The sequence below is a fragment of the Schistocerca serialis genome, chromosome 5, assembly GCF_023864345.2.
Source record: "Schistocerca serialis cubense isolate TAMUIC-IGC-003099 chromosome 5, iqSchSeri2.2, whole genome shotgun sequence".
NCBI lineage: Eukaryota > Metazoa > Arthropoda > Insecta > Orthoptera > Acrididae > Schistocerca > Schistocerca serialis.
In genome coordinates this window covers 561,843,066-561,866,260 of record NC_064642.1, presented here as the reverse complement: position 1 = coordinate 561,866,260, position 23,195 = coordinate 561,843,066, and the positions used below count along the sequence as shown (strand labels likewise).

At 40.6% G+C, this 23,195-nt stretch overlaps 1 protein-coding gene across 2 annotated transcripts in view; it reads right to left on the bottom strand.

Moving 5' to 3' along the window:
* LOC126481498 (2-acylglycerol O-acyltransferase 2-like) overlaps positions 1-23,195 on the bottom strand; it is a 114,336-nt gene that overhangs the window by 23,276 nt on the left and 67,865 nt on the right. The window lies entirely within an intron of this gene.

Here is a 23,195-nt window from a genome sequence, read left to right as displayed (position 1 = left end):
ATTCACAATATGACAAGAAAGTCATTAATTTTAAATACTATGTTGCTGAACCTTTGTTAGCTACTGAAATAACCACAGTCTAAAGAGGAACTGTGGGGCTTGACATCAGAACCACTGATAATTGGTCATTTTTAGAACTGCCACTGGATTATCACTAAATGTTAATAAGACCCAGTTTGTGCATTTCCAAGTAAGGAAAAAGTTGAGGATGAATTAAGTATTACATTGAATGGCAGTGAGTTACTACAAGTTGAGTCAACCAAGTTTCTGGGAGTACACATTGACAACAGTCTAAAATGGTCTGAATATATTTTGCATCTCCACAAAAAACTGAGCTCAGCAACATTCGCTGTTATTATTTCCACTGTATGTGACCGAGACACCACAAAAACTGCTTTTTAGTTATTTCCATGCATTATTGCTGTATGGAATAGTTTTCTGGGGTAATCAGCCACTATCCAAAAATAATATTCATTGCCCAAAAGAGGGTTATTAGGATAATGAGCGGAGTCAGCCTAGACATTCTTGTAGGAACCTTTTCAGAAAGTTAGGGATACTGACAACTGCATGCCAATATGTCTACTCCGTGTTATGTTTCATTGGTAAAAATGGACAATCGTACAAAACCAATGACTCGTACCATACTCACAATACCACGAGGAAGATGGACCTCCATTATGAATCAAAAAAACCTTACTATTGCACAAAAAGGAGTCCATTACATGAGCTGCAAGATGTTCAATGCTCTCCCACCATCACTGAAATTACTTATCCATGAGCTTCCCAAATTTAAACAACAGCTCAAACAGTATTTATTAGATAATTCCTTCTATTCGGTAGAAGAATATTTCAGTAGAGTTAACTGTAATTGATTTTTTTCATTTACTAACTTGATGTGCTATTGTGCATTACGATACTCACAATCACTGTTAACATTACTGTGTCTTTCATTTAGCTATTAAGATATACCATATTTTTAATGTAATTTTTAATGTAATTTTTTCTATACCTATTAATGTGTATTTTGTCTTATACCAGATATCCTCTTGCAAGAGGTACTTGTGTGTATTCCTTTTGTATTATTTGTAATAATTCTGACACATCCTACATCCATGTGAATGCCTCGCAGTATTGGATATGTGGGATATAAATAAATAAATAAAAATAAATAAATAAAAAATCGCTAATGACCCAGGTGTTTGTTTCCCTTTTATAATCCTGTGTCAGAGGGTTATTGTAGCTACTACTAAATCTTTTCTTTTAAGTATTGGACATTTTATTATAATCTCACCAAAATAAAATAACTTATCACCTTATAAATTATGAGAACTTTTCTGAGTGTCCATATCAACTAGCATCACACACTGAGCACAAATTATAATCTTTTGATGTGCATTTTTTGCAGACAGTTTTTTTTACACATATGATACTTTACAAACGATTTGTTTCCAGCACTTGGACTTGACAAGGCAACATCTGGCTTCTTTTTCAGACCAGCCTCAATTTTCACATAAGGATGCATAGTGCTGACAATCAGGACATTCTTGCTGCTCTTTCCCTGAAAAACAGTAATGTCATTCTTCGACAACACTGTACTATATAACACTTTTTTAGCTTTTTGACAGAGGCTTGTATTTCCCTGCAAGATCACTTCATGGTGCCCACATTACTTTTAGCATTTGCTTTCAAGGTTTCAGACAAATCCAAGTAGGTTAAAAAATGGTCATTTATAACATTTCTTCCTGTATTCAAAGGAGGTCAGGCCAACATGTAAACTTAATTGTTGCAGTTGGCAAGTGTTTCTATGCAGCACACAGATAAACAAAAAATAAAACTATAAACATGCATATCTTCTTCAGCATTCAGTAAATCACTACATAGTGTAAGATGATGATCATACAAACTACAGGTTGTGGCAATTCTTACTCAGATGGAAACCCCAGTGGCTCACCTTCAGATTCATGAGTCAAAATCTCTCTTGTAGCATTTACTATGTCCTCCTCTGTTCTCAGATATTTTTCCATAATAAATATTTATGTTTCAAGCACTATTTATATAGTTAGAGTCCCCTATTAACGTTTTATTTCATGGAACAAAGCACTGGCAGTGAGATACTTGTGCACACGTTCAGATGTGTTTCAACCTGATCTCTCCCCTCTTCACTGCTACAGAACTGAACCATCATATACTGACAAAGTGAGTTTTGAGATTGCTGAGCAAACAATATTTCAAAATAAACATGAAGACATATATGATGTGAGATTGCTAAAACAGATGTAGCATAACTGACCTATCCACACTTCTATGTGGATCTTTATTTTTCTCTTTCAGTGTTTCCCCATAAAAAGTAAAATAAAATATGATTGTTACGCAACTTATTTGCTACAAAGTCGTAGAAATTCAGCAGTTTACACAATAATATAAAAAGTGACCTATGGAAGAATTAGGGGATGGGTCATGACCAGCTGCAGTTATGTTAAGAGTACACAGATTACCATCAGTTGCTCTGCAAGGGGAATGGGATGAACACGAAAATTAGAGGGAGAAGGAACATCATAGGCTGTGTGCCTTTATCTTTGACTATTTACACACTTGGATATCCATAGTTTCCTCAGTTAAAAGTCTGAGTTCAATTATTGCCATCACTTTCTTCATTATGTGAGAAGCATAACATGTAACTTCAGTATTCACTTAGGTGTTATCATTTAACACAATAATGTACAAATCTGGCATTTTACAGTTTCTAGAATGAAATTGTGTGTCACAGATGCTCTTCAATCACTTTTCTTTTCATTGATTACATATAGCTTTATTACAATTCTTGCTTGCAAGGACAGATTGACATTTGCACCATGAAAAAAGCCAGATCTCCCAAGGGAATTTTTATTTTATGAAGAGACCCTCATTCACCCAGCCATCAGGACATTTATTCAACTGGAAGAAGAAATGCTCAGTTCCTGTTTTGTTGAAAGGTGTCAGCTGTTGATGGATACACAACTACATCTGCTATTGGCTCCATCTGACAAACTGATGTCCATGCATATCTTTCTTTAGGTTGCCAAAGACATGCAAATCACATGGTGAAAGGTCTGGGCTGTACAGAGGATATTGCACTGTTTCCCAACGAAAATGCTCACTCATAGCCTTTGTCGAGTAGTGGTTCTTTGCTGAGGAACTTGTTTCCATATGATCACCAGAGCTGTGCTGTGAACACATACAGACAATGTCTGCTACACAGCTTTCTGAAGAGCAGTTGAACCATAGGCACTAGTTGTATGATAATATGACAGTTGGATGAACACATTAAGCCAGTCCACAAATTACATAGGCCAGAACCCAACAGCAGCTTGCACCTGTAATGTGACATTATGCCATTACCCTACCACAGCAGTGACAGTATCTTAACTTTATAGTGGTGCCACTTGTTGCAGACACTGTGTTATGGCAGGTATTCAGTTTTCATTTGACTGCCCCTTATAGTAGTGTGTCTAAAGTTTACTAGCAACACAATGTCTGGCATTATATGCTAATCAACTCCAGGAATGCAGGATTATTGCTGCATAAGCACTGACCTGTTCCTCGGAGTGGTCTGGTTCAGCTAAATTTTATATAACAGTTGCCAAGTTAGTAGTGGTCTTGGAAAGAAGTCAAGAGTACACTAGCACTTCACAGCACTTCAAACTGGTGAATCATCAGCATCTGCTCACAGAGCTGTGCATGTACTCAATCAAAAACCTTGCAGTGTAATGTTAGTACATCTCTTTAATACAGAGACTGTTGTTCAGCTTACGTACTGCAACTGGCTATTGCAGCCAGTACACAATGGGGAGGCTGATCCTGAAATGCTCTTTTTCTGATGAAGTATGGCTGTATTTATTGAAGCATTTGGACTCTAACAACTGACATATGAATTTTGAAAATCCTGAATCACCTCACTGTTGTGTGAAAACATGACCATTGTGTTCAATTAAAACAAAAAATAATTTCTGAATAATATTTTTTTATGAAACCTTAACTTCTGATAGGATATTCTGTATCATCAGGAAAACCTCTTAATACTGTGATAGACATGTTGACAATAAGTGCTCTTACACTGTCTTGTGTGAAACAACTGTGGGTTTTTTTCATTGGTTGTTAGTTCTGTTAAAATTGCTATATATAGTTCACATACCTTTGAGGCAACATGGTTTGATGGAGGACAATCAGTCCAATCTCCAATGACACCAGCACTCTACAAACCACTATAAAGTGTGTGTCAGAGCACACTTGCCATTGTACCCATTATTAGGGCTTTATTACTTCTCATTTACATATGGTAATGATTGTGTTTGCTGCGTTACTGCAAACCTCAGTCCCATTTTCACATCACGCAAAGACTCTCAATGTAACTGATGAGGATTTTCTGAACTCCAATGTCAATTTGTTCTTCAAGTTCAAGTACCTCAATAAAGGCAGCCACAGTTCAGAAAAAAGAGCATATTAAACTGGACATACTTGTTGCAGTATATGACACAAGTTGATAGTTCCATTAAGACTGGTTACCTTTTAACTATGAGAAATAATCTGAAGAAATAATAATAATAATAATAATAATAATAATAATAATAATAATACCCCGTGGAGGCCCGGGAAAAGAATCGGCCTCCGGTATGTTCTGCCAGTCGTAAAAGGCGACGAAAAGAACAAACCACTAATAGGGCTAACCCCCCTTTTAGTGTGATTAGTTGGTTCAGGACAGAACTAAAGAAGCCTCGGACAAGCACCGTCATGGTCGGGGACGACGCTTGAACCCTATGCCCGCCCACAATGGTAACGACACTGCTAGCCAACTGGAAAATGATTTAAATCCAAATACAGGTGTTTTGCAGGATATGCTTCCTGCAACCACCCTAGAAGGAAAACAAAGACAGAGGATGAGATGGTCAGATGAAGTTAATCGACACCTCATGTTCTGTTATTACCAAGCAACAAACCTAGGAACCAACACAACTGGATACAGATCACAAGTATACACAACATTTATTACCAGATACCCAGAATTAAAATTTTTAACAGAACAACGATTAGCTGATCAGATCCGTGTAATAATAAAAAATAACAGGATACCCCAGTCAGAATTAGAAAACATCAAACATCAAGTACAACAAATACTGGAACAAAATGTGCAATCAGAAGAAGAAGAAAATACAGTAATGGACTCAAACATCCCAGAGCAAACAAACAAAGAACAACATGCACCAATTAAACAATCAGAGGAAAACGAAATCTTAAGACAGCCACCAGAACAAGCACAAATAGAACACAAAGTGACACAGATGTTAGACATAGAAGAAAAATTTCAGCTAACATATATAGAATACAAAGACACAAATACAGACATTAGACCATTCTTGCGTAGACCACCAAATAACCCACAAGTCAAAACAACAATAAAAACTATCAACACAGTCATACACAACAAAATAAATGAAAATACAACTATGGAAGAGTTACAACTACTGGTTTATATAGGAGCACTCACTACACTAAATATACACACTAGGCAGAGATCAGAACCAACCAACACACAGAAGAAAACCACAAAACCAGCATGGCAACACAGGCTACAGATCAAAATAGAAAAACTGAGAAAAGACATCGGACTGCTAACACAATTTATAAGAAATGAAATCTCGGAAAAAAAACGAAAAAGGTTAGGTAAAATCTCACAACAAGAAGCGACAGAGCAATTAGATGAAAAGAAGCAGAAATTACAAGCATTAGGCAAACGACTCAGAAGATACAAAAAAAGTGAAAATAGAAGGAAACAAAACCAAACATTCAACACAAACCAAAAGAAATTTTACCAGACAATAGATAACACACACATTAAAATAAACAATCCACCAAACATAACAGATATGGAACACTTCTGGAGCAACATATGGTCAAACCCGGTACAACATAACAGGCATGCACGGTGGATACAAGCAGAAACAGACACATACAAGATGATACCACAAATGCCTGAAGTGATAATTTTGCAACATGAAGTCACCCAAGCAATTAATTCTACTCACAATTGGAAAGCCCCTGGAAATGACAAAATAGCAAATTTCTGGTTAAAGAAGTTCACCTCAACACATTCACATCTAACTAAATTATTTAACAGTTACATTGCAGACCCATACACATTCCCTGATACACTTACACACGGAATAACATATCTGAAACCTAAAGATCAAGCAGACACAGCAAACCCAGCTAAATATCGCCCCCTAACATGCCTACCAACAATCTACAAAATATTAACTTCAGTCATTACACAGAAATTAATGACACATACAACACAGAACAAAATTATAAATGAAGAACAAAAAGGCTGTTGCAAAGGAGCACGAGGATGTAAAGAGCAACTGATAATAGATGCAGAGGTGACATATCAAGCTAAAACTAAACAAAGGTCGCTACATTACGCATACATTGATTACCAAAACGCTTTTGATAGTGTACCCCACTCATGGTTACTACAGATATTGGAAATATACAAAGTAGATCTTAAATTGAGACAGTTCCTAAACATAGTTATGAAAAACTGGAAAACCACACTTAATATCCAAACAAACTCTAATATCACATCACAGCCAATACAGATTAAGCGTGGAATATACCAAGGAGACTTATTAAGTCCTTTCTGGTTCTGCCTTGCTCTGAACCCACTATCCAACATGCTAAATAATATAAATTATGGATACAATATTACTGGAACATACCCACACAAAATCACACATTTGCTATACATGGATGATCTAAAACTACTGGCAGCAACAAATCAACAACTCAACCAATTACTAAAGATAACAGAAGGATTCAGCAATGATATAAGTATGGCTTTTGGAACAGACAAATGTAAGAAAAATAGCATAGTCAAGGGAAAACATACTAAACAAGAAGACTACATATTGGATAACTACAGCGACTGCATAGAAGCGATGGAAAAAACGGATGCCTATAAATATCTAGGATACAGACAAAAAATAGGAATAGATAATACAAATATCAAAGAAGAACTAAAAGAAAAATATAGACAAAGACTAACAAAAATACTGAAAACAGAATTGACAGCAAGAAACAAGACAAAAGCTATAAATACCTATGCCATACCAATATTGACCTACTCATTTGGAGTAGTGAAATGGAGTAACACAGACCTAGAAGCACTCAATACACTTACACGATCACAATGCCACAAATATAGAATACATCACATACATTCAGCAACAGAAAGATTCACATTAAGCAGAAAGGAAGGAGGAAGGGGATTTATCGACATAAAAAACCTACATTATGGACAGGTCGACAATTTAAGAAAATTCTTTCTAGAACGAGCAGAAACTAGCAAAATACACAAGGCAATCACTCATATAAATACATCGGCTACACCACTGCAATTTCATAACCACTTCTACAACCCTTTAGATCACATAACATCAACAGACAAGAAGAAAGTAAATTGGAAAAAGAAAACACTACATGGCAAGCACCCGTATCATCTAACACAGCCACACATCGATCAAGACGCATCCAACACATGGCTAAGAAAAGGCAATATATACAGTGAGACAGAAGGATTCGTGATTGCAATACAGGATCAAACAATAAACACCAGGTATTACAGCAAGCATATTATTAAAGATCCCAATACCACAACGGATAAATGCAGACTTTGTAAACAACAAATAGAAACAGTAGATCACATCACAAGCGGATGTACAATACTAGCAAATACAGAATACCCCAGAAGACTTGACAATGTAGCAAAAATAATACATCAACAGATTGCCTTACAACGTAAACTTTTAAAACAACACGTTCCTACATACAAGTATACACCACAAAATGTACTGGAGAATGATGAATACAAATTATACTGGAACAGAACCATTATAACAGATAAAACACCACCACATAACAAACCTGACATCATACTCACCAATAAAAAGAAGAAATTAACACAACTAATCGAAATATCCATACGCAATACAACAAATATACAAAAGAAAACAGGAGAAAACGCGGACCTTGATCAAGCGTCACTTCCTTTTAACTGTACAGTATGTGTTATATTGCATTTAGGAACTTTCGGGTAATTGAACATGTATCAATAACTATGGATTTCTGTAGTTGTATATATATGTTTGGATGTAGCTGTATTGCATTGATGTACTGGTGGATATTGTGTGGTATGACTCCTGTAGTTGATAGTATAATTGGTATGTGTCAACTTTATCCTGATGCCACATGTCTGACTTCCTCAGCCAGTTGGATGTATTTTTCAATTTTTTCTCCTGTTTTCTTTTGTATATTTGTTGTATTGGGTATGGATATTTCGATTAGTTGTGTTAATTTCTTCTTTTTATTGGTGAGTATGATGTCAGGTTTGTTATGTGATGGTGTTTTATCTGTTATAATGGTTCTGTTCCAGTATAATTTGTATTCATCATTCTCCAGTACATTTTGTGGTGTATACTTGTATGTAGGAACGTGTTGTTTTAAAAGTTTATGTTGTAAGGCAATCTGTTGATGTATTATTTTTGCTACATTGTCAAGTCTTCTGGGGTATTCTGTATTTGCTAGTATTGTACATCCGCTTGTGATGTGATCTACTGTTTCTATTTGTTGTTTACAAAGTCTGCATTTATCCGTTGTGGTATTGGGATCTTTAATAATATGCTTGCTGTAATACCTGGTGTTTATTGTTTGATCCTGTATTGCAATCACAAATCCTTCTGTCTCACTGTATATATTGCCTTTTCTTAGCCATGTGTTGGATGCGTCTTGATCGATGTGTGGCTGTGTTAGATGATACGGGTGCTTGCCATGTAGTGTTTTCTTTTTCCAATTTACTTTCTTCTTGTCTGTTGATGTTATGTGATCTAAAGGGTTGTAGAAGTGGTTATGAAATTGCAGTGGTGTAGCCGATGTATTTATATGAGTGATTGCTTTGTGTATTTTGCTAGTTTCTGCTTGTTTTAGAAAGAATTTTCTTAAATTGTCTACCTGTCCATAATGTAGGTTTTTTTATGTCGATGAATCCCCTTCCTCCTTCCTTTCTGCTTAATGTGAATCTTTCTGTTGCTGAATGTATGTGATGTATTCTATATTTGTGGCATTGTGAACGTGTTAGTGTATTGAGTGCTTCTAGGTCTGTGTTACTCCATTTCACTACTCCAAATGAGTAGGTCAATATTGGTATAGCATAAGTATTTATAGCTTTTGTCTTGTTTCTTGCTGTCAATTCTGTTTTCTGTATTTTTGTTTGTCCTTCCCTATATTTTTCTTTTAGTTGTTCTTTAATATTTGTATTATCTATTCCTATTTTTTGTCTGTATCCTAGATATTTATAGGCATCTGTTTTTTCAATCACTTCTATGGAGTCACTGTGGTTATTCAATATGTAATCTTCTTGTTTAGTGTGTTTTCCCTTGACTATGCTATTTTTCTTACATTTGTCTGTTCCAAAAGCCATATTTATATCATTGCTGAATCCTTCTGTTATCTTTAGTAATTGGTTGAGTTGTTGATTGGTTGCTGCCAGTAGTTTTAGATCATCCATGTATAGCAAATGTGTGATTTTGTGTGGGTATGTTCCAGTAATATTATATCCATAATTTGTATTATTTAGCATGTTGGATAGTGGGTTCAGAGTAAGGTAGAACCAGAAAGGACTTAATGAGTCTCCTTGGTATATTCCACGCTTAATCTGTATTGGCTGTGATGTGATATTAGAGTTTGTTTGGATATTAAGTGTGGTTTTCCAGTTTTTCATAACTATGTTTAGGAACTGTATCAATTTAAGATCTACTTTGTATATTTCCAATATCTGTAGTAACCATGAGTGGGGTACACTATCAAAAGCGTTTTGGTAATCAATGTATGCGAAGTGAAGCGACCTTTGTTTAGTTTTAGCTTGATATGTCACCTCTGTATCTATTATCAGTTGCTCTTTACATCCTCGTGCTCCTTTGCAGCAGCCTTTTTGTTCTTCATTTATAATTTTGTTCTGTGTTGTATGTGTCATTAATTTCTGTGTAATGACTGAAGTTAATATTTTGTAGATTGTTGGTAGGCATGTTAGGGGGCGATATTTAGCTGGGTTTGCTGTGTCTGCTTGATCTTTAGGTTTCAGATAGGTTATTCCATGTGTAAGTGTATCAGGGAATGTGTATCAGGGAATGTGTATGGGTCTGCAATGTAACTGTTAAATAATTTAGTTAGATGTGAATGTGTTGAGGTGAACTTCTTTAGCCAGAAATTTGCTATTTTATCATTTCCAGGGACTTTCCAATTGTGCATAGAATTAATTGCTCGGGTGACTTCATGTTGCAAAATTATCACTTCAGGCATTTGTGGTATCATCTTGTATGAGTGTTTCTGCTTGTATCCATCGTGCATGCCTGTTATGTTGTACCGGGTTTGACCATATGTTGCTCCAGAAGTGTTCCATGTCTGTTATGTTTGGTGGATTGTCTATTTTAATGTGTGTGTTATCTATTGTCTGATAAAATTTCTTTTGGTTTGTGTTGAATGTTTGGTCTTGTTTCCTTCTATTTTCACTTTTTTTGTATCTTCTAAGTCGTTTGGCCAATGCTTGTAATTTCTGCTTCTTTTCATCTAATTGCTCTATTGCTTCTTGTTGTGAGATTTTACCTAACCTTTTTCGTTTTTTGTCTGATATTTCATTTCTTATAAATTGTGTTAGCTGTCCGATGTCTTTTCTCAGTTTTTCTATTTTGATCTGTAGCCTGTGTTGCCATGCTGGTTTTGTGGGTTTCTTCTGTGTGTTGGTTGGTTCTGATCTCTGCCTAGTGTGTATATTTAGTGTAGTGAGTGCTCCTACATAAACCAGTAGTTGTAACTCTTCCATAGTTGTATTTTCATTTATTTTGTTGTGTATGATTGTGTTGATAGTTGTTATTGTTGTTTCGACTTGTGGGTTATTTGGTGGTCTATGCAAGAATGGTCTAATGTCTGTATTTGTGTCTTTGTATTCTATATATGTCAGCTGAAATTTCTCTTCTATATCTAACATGTGTGTCACTTCGTGTTCTATTTGTGCTTGTTCTGGTGGCTGTCTTAAGATGTCGTTTTCCTTTGTTTAATTGACGTGTGTTGTTCAATGTTTGTTTGCTCTGGGATGTTTGAGTCCATTACTGTATTTTCTTCTTCTTCTTCTTCTTCTTCTTCTTCTTCTTCTTCTTCTGATTGCACATTATTTTGTTCTAGTATTTGTTGTACTTGTTGTTTGATGTTTTCTAATTCTGACTGGGGTATCCTATTATTATTATTATTATTATTATTATTATTATTATTATTATTACTATTATAGATGTAATACTAAAATAACGGTTTGCAGAGAGAAAATAAACCTATTTTGTAAAAACAGTGCATTGCAAGATCAATCCCGCATCATACAGATATGTAGTAGCCAGTTGCATTACTGACATCAAGCAACAGTATCTGAACTGGTTACTTTGTGAGTTTTCAGTTTTGTTTTGTTTTGTTTTGCTTTAGGGCACAAAAAACAACTCAGGTCATATGCACCCAAGTCAGAACTATAGAACACAAATACAGAGGGGAGTTAAGTGATTATATGTCAGTCCCAATTGACAGAAGAGAAGATAGCTAAAAACAGACACGTGGGAAAAAGGCTAAAAAAGAACAGAGGTCCAAAACTAAAAATTAAATGTCCTTCACCATATTGATTCAGCAGATAAAAAGTAAAACGCGGTCGACAGCCCGCTTGTCATTCGCTAAAATGGCTGATAAATCAGATGGCAAACCCAAGCTGGAAAGAAAATGGTTAGAAAAAGGGCAGTCCATCAGGAAGTGATGGACAGTTAAAATTTGGGCACAATATATACGAAGTGGTGGGGTAGTGCCACTTAGCAAATGATGATGGCTAAAAAGGCAGTGCCCAATATGCAGCCAAGTTAACCTCCTCCCAGCAGGAGGGCCGAGAGGTGGTCATCAGAGGCACTGGGTGAGGCTTAATAAGCCAAAGCTTATTCTCATGAAGGTAGGACCATTGACAATGCCAAAGGGACATCACCTCCTGACATGTCAATGCAGAGTTCGTCAGAGGGAATATAGCACTCGCAGGCTGAGGTACGAGGCCTGCAGCCTTGGCAGCAGCATCAGTAGCCTCGTTTCCTAGCAGACTGACATGACCAGGAACCCACTGAAACACGACACTGGTTCCACCAAGAGTGGTCAAGTGACAATTTTCCTGGACCCGCTGCACTAACGGATGAGCAGTGTACAGAGCGCATAGACTTTGAAGGGCACTGAGTGAGTCTGAGCACAGGACACAATTGAAAAGCCTGTGTCGCCAGATATACTCCATGGCCTGAATCAGGGCAAAGAGCTTGGCTGTAAATACTGAGGAGTGTGCTGGAAGCTGATATCAAAAGAAACGGGTGACAATAATGAAGGCACACCCGACCCCATGGTCAGCCCAAGAGCCATCAGTGTATACAAAGGTTCTATCGCAAAGTTCCAGGCAAATGTCCTGAAACTGAAGGTGATAGACCAAGGCTGGAGTAGTGTCCTTAGGAAGCAAATGAAGGCCAAGGTTAACACTGGCTGCTTCACAAAGCCAAGGTGGTGAAGGGTTCACATCCACTGGGAATGTTGCAGGTAGTGTGAAGTTACTCTGCCGTAAGAAGTGTCCAAAGCGGACTCCAGGAGGTAACAGAAGAGGGACAAGCCCCATACTCACGATCAAAGGAATCATCAAAGATGGAGGCATATGAGAGGTGGACACACATGTCAGACAAACTGCATGCATATTGCTGAGAAGAAAGCCATGGTGGTAAGACAGTGGTAGTTCAGCAGCTTCAGCATACAGACTCTCAACCGGGCTAGGGTAAAAGGCACCCATGACCAAACAGATGCCACAATGGTGGATAGAGTTCAGCTGGTGTAAGAGGGATGGGTGTGCAGATGCATGAACAAACGACCCATAGTCGAGTTTCGAATGGGCAATGGACCAGTACAAATGGAGAAGGGTGGCTTGATCAGCACCCCATGAAGTACCATTGAGGGACCGCATACAGCGGGCTGCTAAGTAAGATACATGGGAGAACCAAGAGTGTTTCCTATCGAGCATGAGCCCCAGGAATTTTGTAGTTTCAACAAATGGAAGGGCAACAGGCCCAAAATGGAGAGATGGTGAGAAAAACCACTTGCGCCATCAGAAATTCATACAGATGATTTTGTCAGTGGAAAAGCAAAAGCCATTGTCGATGCTCCAGGAGTAAAGACAACCAAGACAGCACTGAAGACACCGCTCAGTGAGACATGTCTGTAGAGAATTGCAATAGATGGCAAAATTGTCAACAAAAAGGGAGCCGGAGATGCCCAGCGGAAGACAGGCCATTTAGTGTTAATAGCGATAGCAAAGATTACAACTCCTGGATAAAGGTGTCCGACAAGGCAGAACCCACATGCACCTTGAAAACTCTGTCTTGTACAAATGCCCAAAGAAAACAGGGCAGACGCCCAAGGAAGCCCCACGTATAAAGAGTACAGAGGATACCAGTTCTCTACCAGGTGTCGTAGGCCTTCCCCAAATCGAAAAACACAGCCACAGTCTGGGATTTCCGCAGAAAACCATTCAGGACATAGGTGGACAAAGTAACAAGATGGTCAACTGCAGAAAGCTGTGCTCAAAGTCCATAAGTCCACACTGTGCATTCGCTAGTGAATCGCGAGACTCTAGGCACCACACCAGCCGGGCATGAATCGTATGTTCCATCACCTCACAAATGCAGCTGGTAAGAGAGATGGGGTGGTAGCTAGAAGGAAGGATTTTGCCTTGACTGGGCTTTGGTATGGGTATGACAGTGGCTTCACACCAGCGTCCAGGAAATGTGCCCTCTGCCCAGATGTGGTTGCACGTGTTGAGCAGAAAGCGCTTGCCCACAAGGAAAAGGTGCTACAACATCTGAATGTGGATGGCGTCTGGCCCAGGGCCTGAGGATCAGGATTAATGGAGAGCATGATCTAACTCCCTCATAGTAAAAGCGGCATTGTAGCTCTCACGATTCACTGGAGAGGCGAAGGGAGGCGAAGGGAGGCGAAGGGAGGCGAAGGGAGGCGAAGGGAGGCGAAGGGAGGCGAAGGGAGGCGAAGGGAGGCGAAGGGAGGCGAAGGGAGGCGAAGGGAGGCGAAGGGAGGCGAAGGGAGGCGAAGGGAGGCGAAGGGAGGCGAAGGGAGGCGAAGGGAGGCGAAGGGAGGCGAAGGGAGGCGAAGGGAGGCGAAGGGAGGCGAAGGGAGGCGAAGGGAGGCGAAGGGAGGCGAAGGGAGGCGAAGGGAGGCGAAGGGAGGCGAAGGGAGGCGAAGGGAGGCGAAGGGAGGCGAAGGGAGGCGAAGGGAGGCGAAGGGAGGCGCCCGAGTCACCTCCACTCTTTTCTGATGGAGAAAGGCAGGATGATGGTGGAAAGAGCTTGTAACTACCACAAAATGGTGGCCCAAGTGTCCATGATGACATCATCAGTTACAGTCAGGACAGAAATTGGGGATTGAATCTTGGTTCCAGAGAGCCATCTGAGGTTGGCCCACACAACAGAGGAGGGTGTGGAACTGTTAAAAGAACTAATGAATGAAACCCAGCGAGCTCTTTTGCTCTCCCTAGGAATGCAACGACACTTCACACCCATCTGTTTATAATGAATGCAGTTTGCCTGCATAGGGTGGCAGTTAAAATTGCAGACAGCACATCTCTGTGCATGAACAACACTGCGGCATGCCTCAGTCCACCAAGAGACTGGGACACAATGTGGTAAAGAGAAAGTGTGGGGATTGAATGCTCTGCAGCAGTAAGGGTCACGTTTGTGAGGTTTTCCATCTGGTCATCACAATTGAGGAAATCTTGTTCTTTGAAGGTCGCCAGGGAAGAGTAAAGCTGCCAGTCAGGCATGCATGCAGATGGGGGTAGGAGTCAGCAAACGGAGAGCACATGGGAAATGGTTGCTTGAGTAGGTGTCAGCAGAAAGAACGGACCATTGAAGATGAGGGGGGCAAGCTGGGCAGTGCACAAGGAGAGGTCCAAATGGGAATAGGTGTACAAGGAGTCTGTAAGGAAAGGGGGTGCTCCAATGTTGAAGCACAAGAGGTTAAGTTCGTTAAGGTGGTTTGCCAAGAGGGCACCTCTCTGGCAGGTCCTGGGAGAATCCCAAAGGGGATGATGTGCATTAAAGTCACTCAGTAGCAAAAGGAGGGGAGGTAGCTGCCCAATAAGTTGAAGGAAGTCTGCCCTGGTGACAGAAAATAATGGAGGATTGTATATGGTACAGAGGGAAAAGTCAGGTGGGGCAGGAAAAGGCAAACTGTGATGGCTTGAAGATTGGTAGTCAGGGAGATGGGTTGACTATGAATGTCATCCTGTATGAGCAGCATGACACCCCCATGAGATGGAATGCCAACCTCAGGGGAAAGATCAAAACGAATCAGTAAGAAATGTGAAAGCTCAAAGTAGTAGTGAGGGTGAAATTTCATTTCCTGAAGGCAGAGTACAAGGGAATGCTGCAACGCTAAAAGCAGCCATAAATCCTCTTTGTGGGACCAAAGGCCATGAACGTTCCATTGGGGGAGAGTCATGATGATGAAGAGATGTAGAGTGTCACCTCGACGACTGCCGAGTGACATCTGGGGAACAGGCACTACTACAGGCCACAAAAGGAGGAGGATCCTGCTCTACGGGGTCCATAGAAGCATCAGCTTGCTTGTGCAGCTGGTCTGTGGAGTCCAACACTGAAAAACAGTTGGTGCACAACGGCGACATGGAGGCTGACTGGGCTACGGTACCACTTGACACCACCACCAAAGAGGATCGTCGAGTTGGTGAAGGAGAAGACCGTTTGTCTTTGGTCGACTTCTTCGAGGCTTTCCTGTTAGATGAAGAGTCAGGTGTTGTTTAGCTGGAGGGACAGAGGAAGTCTTCATGGGAGTACTACTACTGTCCTTTGCAGCCTACCGGTTGTGAAGCTGGTGGCTTCACCTCTTGAGGTGAGAGTTTGACAGTTTGTTGCACAGCTGGATGGGGGGAAGGTGATGCTACCTGAACACTGGGCGATTTCACAACCTCAGAGCTGAATTGGAGGTCTTATGTCTGCATGGCCATGTCCTTCATGGAGCGAGGGGTAACAAGAACATATAGGTGCCAGACAGGAGAATGCAGGTTTTGCGACTAGGCACTAACTTGCGAGTGATGGGATACACCACCTTTTCCTTTACCCAGATCTCAAACAGCTGGCTCATCAAGATACACGGGACAATCCTGAGAGGAGGCAGTGTGGCCGCCATTGCAGTTGATACAGCAGGTAGGAGGAGGTGAGGAGGTGGACAATCACCCTTGTGCACATCCCTACCACAGGTGACATGTGGCTGGGTATTGAGAAGACGTTCTAGTGTGGTTGAATGATGACATTGGTAGCAGCCCATCAGGTTCAGAATGTACGGCCAGGTGGTGATAATTTCATAACCTGTTTGACGGAAGCATCACTCTATCAAAGGTGATAAAGAGAGTGCAGGTGGGCACTAAGGAGGTTTCTACCTTTTTCATTACATGATGCACAGCACTGACACCCTGATCAGAGAGGTAAGATTTGATTTCAGCCTCAGACTGTCGGGCAGCCTGGTGTAAATTATACCACAGGAATAATTCAAAGTTCTGTGGACCTCGACACGAACAGGGTAACCATGGAGAAGCTAGGCATCAAGCAGTTGTTGTGCTTGAGAATCAGAATTGGTCTCCAAAAGCAAAGTGCCATTCTGTAAACGAGAGCAGGATTTCACAGCACCAGCAATTGCATCTACACCTCTCTGAATAATAAACAGATTTACCATGGCGAAGGACTGACCGTCTTCAGTACATATTTCCCCATGATTGCCAGCGTCTCAGATGGCACACTCCTTCCAACTGCCCGCCCCCCCCCCCCCCCCCCCCCCAATCACAAGGGGGCGCACCCACCTTCAATTCAATGATTGTTCACACCTCACATCACACCACCTGAACACCTTACAGAGGGACCAATCAGCAATTTGGGGAGGTTACAGCTCAGGCAATCACCCCTCCCTGGGCCTGGGGTACGTGCGAACCCTACCTATCGGCCCAGGACTGGGAATTAGGCATTACTCAGTCACCTGTTATGTGTCAGACATGTGGGCCAGCCTTCAGGGGCACACAGGGAGGAAGACGAAACAGAGTATCCTCAAACACCAAAGCAGAGGAATAGAGGATAAGGGAAACAAAGGAGGGGGGAAAGGGGGGAATAAAGGTGAGACTGTTCGCTTATCAGTGACAGAATGCAAAACATTCCCAGTAATACCCCAGACAAGTTCCCCAAGGGAGGGGAAAAAGAATAGTAAGAGAATAGACATGCAGGACGGAAGAGAAAAAATGCTGCAAAGGCTGGGGCCCCATGGTAGCCAAGCACAAACCCACCAAAGAGTGGCGAGCCCCCTGGGGGGTCAGTTTGACTTGGTGCACAACTGTGAGCAACCAGTCTTAAATGCTACATGATGCAATAAAGTACTCTGATTTATTTATGAGACCTGTTTTAACTCTTCTGTTTTGACTGTAACTGATGCCACCAGACATGGTGTGAGGAGTAGACTAGTGCATGCACAGCAGATAGGGCATTCCTTGATGGAACACTGAATATAGTGCTTGCAACTTGCAAGAAACACCCAGTAGATCTTGATTGTACCTTTTCCTCAGCACAAATATACACTGCCAGGAAAAGTTAGTACATCCTTTTAGAGGTTTCCAGTTCACTCAAGATATATTGTTGCAACAGTGTATGTGGAGTACATGAAATTATTACCTTTACAGATTTAGAGCACTAGCACTTCTAAGGCACCTGATATTGATTCATGTTGAAACATCTCTATTAAAATGGTTCAAATGGCTCTGAGCACTATGCGACTTAACTTCTAAGGTCATCAGTCGCCTAGAACTTAGAACTACTTAAACCTAACTAACCTAAGGACATCACACACATCCATGCCCGAGGCAGGATTCGAACCTGCGACCGTTGCGGTCGCTCGGCTCTAGACTGTAGCGCCCAGAACCGCACGGCCACTCCGGCCGGCAAACATCTCTATTAGTATATTGTGTAGCCTCCATGGGCGACAATGCAGGTGCTGACTGGCATCTAGCTGATCATACACAGATGGTGAATATTACTCATCACATCCAGTCCCACATGTGTTTAACTGGAGACAAGTCCAGAAATTGTCCTGGCCAGGGAAGTTACTGCACACTTCACAGAGCATGTCGAGTTTCACAGGAAGTGCGTGGGTGAGCATTGGAACAACACATCACCTTCCTGTTGCAAGAATGGCAAAAGAACAGGCCCGACAACAATCTGCACATATCAAGTCCTGATTAGCATTTCCTCCAGACCATAAGGCCTGGGGTGGTGCAAGTGTGTCCTGGACAAATGCACTCAAGGAGACAGCACTACCAGGTCTATGTTGTATGTGTAGATGACAGTCACTTGCACACAGGCAGAATCTACTTTCATTGCTGAAGACCAGCGTGCACCATTCCATCTTCCAAGTGATCCTCTGATGGCACCAGTGAAGCCATGCATGTCGATGCTGTAGCATGAATAGAAGATGGGCTAGAGGAGTGCATGCCCATAGTTCCACTATTAATATCTGGCTTGCAACAGTTTGTGTGGACATCTCTGGGCTGTGGTGGCTGTACCGTCTGCCCCTGCTGACTTACAATACAGTGAACCCTAGCAGAGATCTGAGCTGCTTGAACATCCAGAACCTTGGCAACAGGTGTGAGAATGTCCACATGATCACTGATAGCAGCATTGTTGCACAATAGAACTTCAATTTTTTGTAGCAATTCATCCAAAGTACCATCACTCCTCTTGGAAGGTCAGAAGTTGGTCCCTTTCAGATTTGCTCAGTTGGCTGTAGGAAACACAAATGCCTCTGTGCCATGGTTGCCTGCTTGCTTGCTTCACACGTTTGCTCCACACGTTTGCTCCACACTGAGCCTTTTGGCTGTGAGCATTCCTGTTAACAGACAGACACAGATGCTCTGGTAGCTGTGCCACTACAATATCTGCTGGTGGATGACACTGAAATCACTATCAGTGTATCTGTTACCCCATCTACATCTACATGGTTACTCTGCAATTCACAATTAAGTGCCTGGCAGAGGGTTCATCGAACCATTTTCGTACTACTACTACTACTACTACTACTACTACTACTACTACTACTACTACTACTACTACTACTACTACTATGCTACCATTCCACTCTTGAATGGAGTGTGGGAGAAAGGAACACCTAAAACTTTCTGTTCGAGCTCTGATTTCTCTTATTTTATTCTGATGATTATTCCTCCCTACGTAGGTAGGTATCAACAAAATATTTTCGCACTCAGAAGAGAAAGTTGGTGATTGAAATTTTGTAAATATATCTCGCTGCAAAGAAAACTGCCTTTGTTTCAGCGACTGCCACCCCAAGTCGCATATCATATTGGTGACACTCTCACCCCTATTGCGCGATAACATGAAACAAGCTGCCCTTCTTTGCACTTCTTTTATGTCCTCTGTCAATCCTACCTGGTAAGGATCCCAAACCATACAGCAATATTCCATCATAGGATGGACAAGTGTAATGTAGGCTGTCTCTCTAGTGGGTTTGTTGCATCTTGTAAGTGTTCTGCCAACAAAGGGCAGTCTTTGATTCACCTTCCCCACAATATTATCTGTGTGGTCTATTCTATTTAAGTTTCTCATAATTGTAATTCCTAGGTATTTAGCTGAATTGAGAGCCCTTCGATTTGTGCAATTTATCCTATACCCAAAATTTATCAGATTCCTTTTAGTACCGATGTGCACAGACATCCATTTTGTGATATGACTGTCTTCTTGGGAGGACAGTGTAATTAGAGAATGTGTTAATGATTTACTTGACTCATGTGTACTTCTGTGTGTTAGATTCCCACACTAACAATCACGTTCTAGGACACCAACCAAGCACAGTATGTGGCTAACCAATCATCCATGTACAAATAGTAATAATCAAAACTCAGTCTGGCCATAAATCATAGATTATACAGCATCCGACTGCAAATGAAGTGTGTGATACGCAAACATCATGTAACCTGTATCACTGATAATAGCCTACTTTTTGACCACCACTTTTCCATCAGATTAGATTGAGGCACAGCTACCGATGTCAGACGTGTACAGGTAAATATGGTCAGGCTTCAACAGCCAACATTAAATTAGTTTTACTAGCATATATTGAAATGTGCAAGTAAGCAAATTTCTACAACTGCTGCATAGAACAAAATGATTAAGTTGGTTAAGCTAAAGACTGCAAGTTGAAGACATTGAAATCCTCGAACTCGCCTCAATCATTCTTTTGCTTTTTGTATTATTTTGGCGACTGTTTCATTGGGTGTATCTCCTCTCTTGTATGATTGCAGTATGTATGGTACAGTACAAGTGTGATGCTATGCATGGAAAAAATGATGAGGGGCACCATAAAAACAAGACCAAAACAAAACCCTCATTATATATGTGCTTATCTTTCAAACTAGATAGTTATGTGAAGTTATATTTCATTGGGTCATTTTAATCCATGTTTTTTTTCTATATTAAACTGAAGTAAAATGTGATACCAGACTTTGAAATGATAGTGTAATTATACAAGTTGAAATTCACAGGTCATAAAAGAATGAGCACGAGATGAAACAACACTCCAAAACCACCACCTTCACCAGGCCTATAATTTCAGCAATGACAACCAGTGACAAATTTTTGGCTGTTGAAGTAGCTATAATATTCCATACAGTGAAGTGCAATTTAAGTTATAATAGTGCAGACTGTGGCGAGAAACTTAAGATAATCACTAGTTGACTAAGCTGTAGTAGGAAATACGTGCCTGTGAATGCACAAAGGCAGAAACAATAGTGAAAATGTTTCATGTCTTAAGAATGTTGACTGTGTAAATATTCTTCAAGACCCTAGTAGTGACAATTTTTTCAGTTGCTACAGAGGCTTTGAATTTAAAAAATCAAAAATGTTCCCCATAATGGTTTAGTATTTTTATCTCCTTGACGTTATTAAAAATGAACTGTATTGAACAGGTAGATTAAAGTGCATGTGGGATTTATAGTCTGAGTAAGGGCACAATTGGAAAATATGCTTCAAGTTTTGAAAACCTGTCATTTTCCATGGACAATGTCAAAGTAAATTTTGGAAAACAGAACTCTGTAATTAAGCTCTTACGTGATGAAAATGATAGCACAATCAGTGCAAATAGCTGTAATCTTATTTTAAACAATGCTTGTAATCCATTAGATTTAGATATTGAGGTATATGCCTTAAAGATATTCAGTCACTTTTCTTCTTCAGCTAGATGGAGAGAGGAACCTTTTTTTTCTCATCTGTAGACAAATGGTCAGAATTCTGTTGCACATCATTAATGCTAAATCATTTCAATGTTTCACAAATTATCCAGATTGTCTCCTTCCTCCCTGTGTAACCAGAGAAGTTAATTTCAATGTGCTACAAGAGGTTTTAAAATATTCTGAATTTGATATAAATGAAGATTAACTATATGTTGAGTTCTTTAGTGTAAGGGAAATTTTAAATGAGAAAGTCAATCTTGCTGGTAATGCTTGTCAGCACTGGCTGTTTGTGTTTTGCGATTCTAAATGCAAAGGATTTAGTGTACTGAAATAGAAAAAAATCATGTTTTGAGTATTGCAGGATTGAATGCCCACACAAAGAGTTTTCAACTATGAACAATAAGTGGACTGATGTGAGACAGAAGTTCTGTTGAGCTCATTAAATGTGAACTGCAAATCTTAAAACATGAATCTAACTTGTTAAGAATTTTTCAGACATGCAAAAGGTAATAAGTTTCCTTCCAAATGCAAATCAGAGTGTAAATATTGGTAAACATGTTTGTGCATGCAAGTGTTTAATGTATTTTAAGTGAGAGAATGAGAATTCCACTGGTCTCATGAAAGTAAAAATTATAGTGGCTGTGAAATTTTCCCTCTGCCTTTGGTGGTAGAACAATGATGCATTAAAAAGACTACATGTTTATGATGATGTAGACACAAATTGAGTATTTAACAATTATGACAAAGAAATTTGCTACTCACCATACAGCGGAGATGCTGAGTTACAGATGCACGCACGCACGCACGCACGCACGCACGCACCTACCTGCACTCTCAGGCAACTGAAACCACACTGTGAGTAGCAGCACCAGTGCTGGATGTGAGTGGCTACTGGGTGCGAGTTAGGGGGCGGGGAGGTGGAGGGATAGTATGGTGGGGATGGTCGACAGTGAATTGCTGCAGGTCAGACAGAGCAGGGGGGGAGTAAAGGAAAAGGAGAGAAATAAAAGACTAGGTGTGGTGGTGGAATGACAGCTGTGTAGTGCTGGAATGGGAACAGGGAAGGGGATGGATGGGTGAGGACGGTGACTAATGAAGGTTGAGGCCAGGAGGATTATGGAAACATTGGATGTATTGCAGGGGAAAGTTACCACCTGTACAATTCAGAAAAGCTGGTGTTGGTGGGGAGGATCCATATGGCACAGGCTGTGAAGCAGTCATTGAAATGAAGGATGTCATGTTTGGCAGCATGTTCAGCAACAGGGTAGTCCACTTGTTTCTTGGCCACAGTTTGTCAGTGGCCAATCATGCAGACAACTTGTTAGTTGTCATGCCTACATAAAATGCAGCACAGTGATTGCAGTTTAGCTTGTAGACTACATTACTGGTTTCACAGGTAGTCCTGCCTATGACGGGATAGGTGATGTTAGTGATAGGACTGGAGTAGGTAGTGGTTGGAGGATGTATGGGACAGGTCTTGCATCTAGGTCTATTACAGGGGTATGAGCCATGGGATAAGGTGGTACAAAACAGTCCCCCGTGCCTTATCTTTCCGGTCTCCCACCACCACCACCACCACCACCACCACCACCACCACCACCACCACCACCACCACCAGGCCACAGAGGAGCAGTCCCTCATGACTCAGTACTACCCAGGATTGGAGCGACTGAATTACATTCTTCTCCAGGGTTTCAACTATCTCTCATCATGCCTTGAAATGAGGAATGTCCTGCCCACTATCTTTCCCACCCCTCCC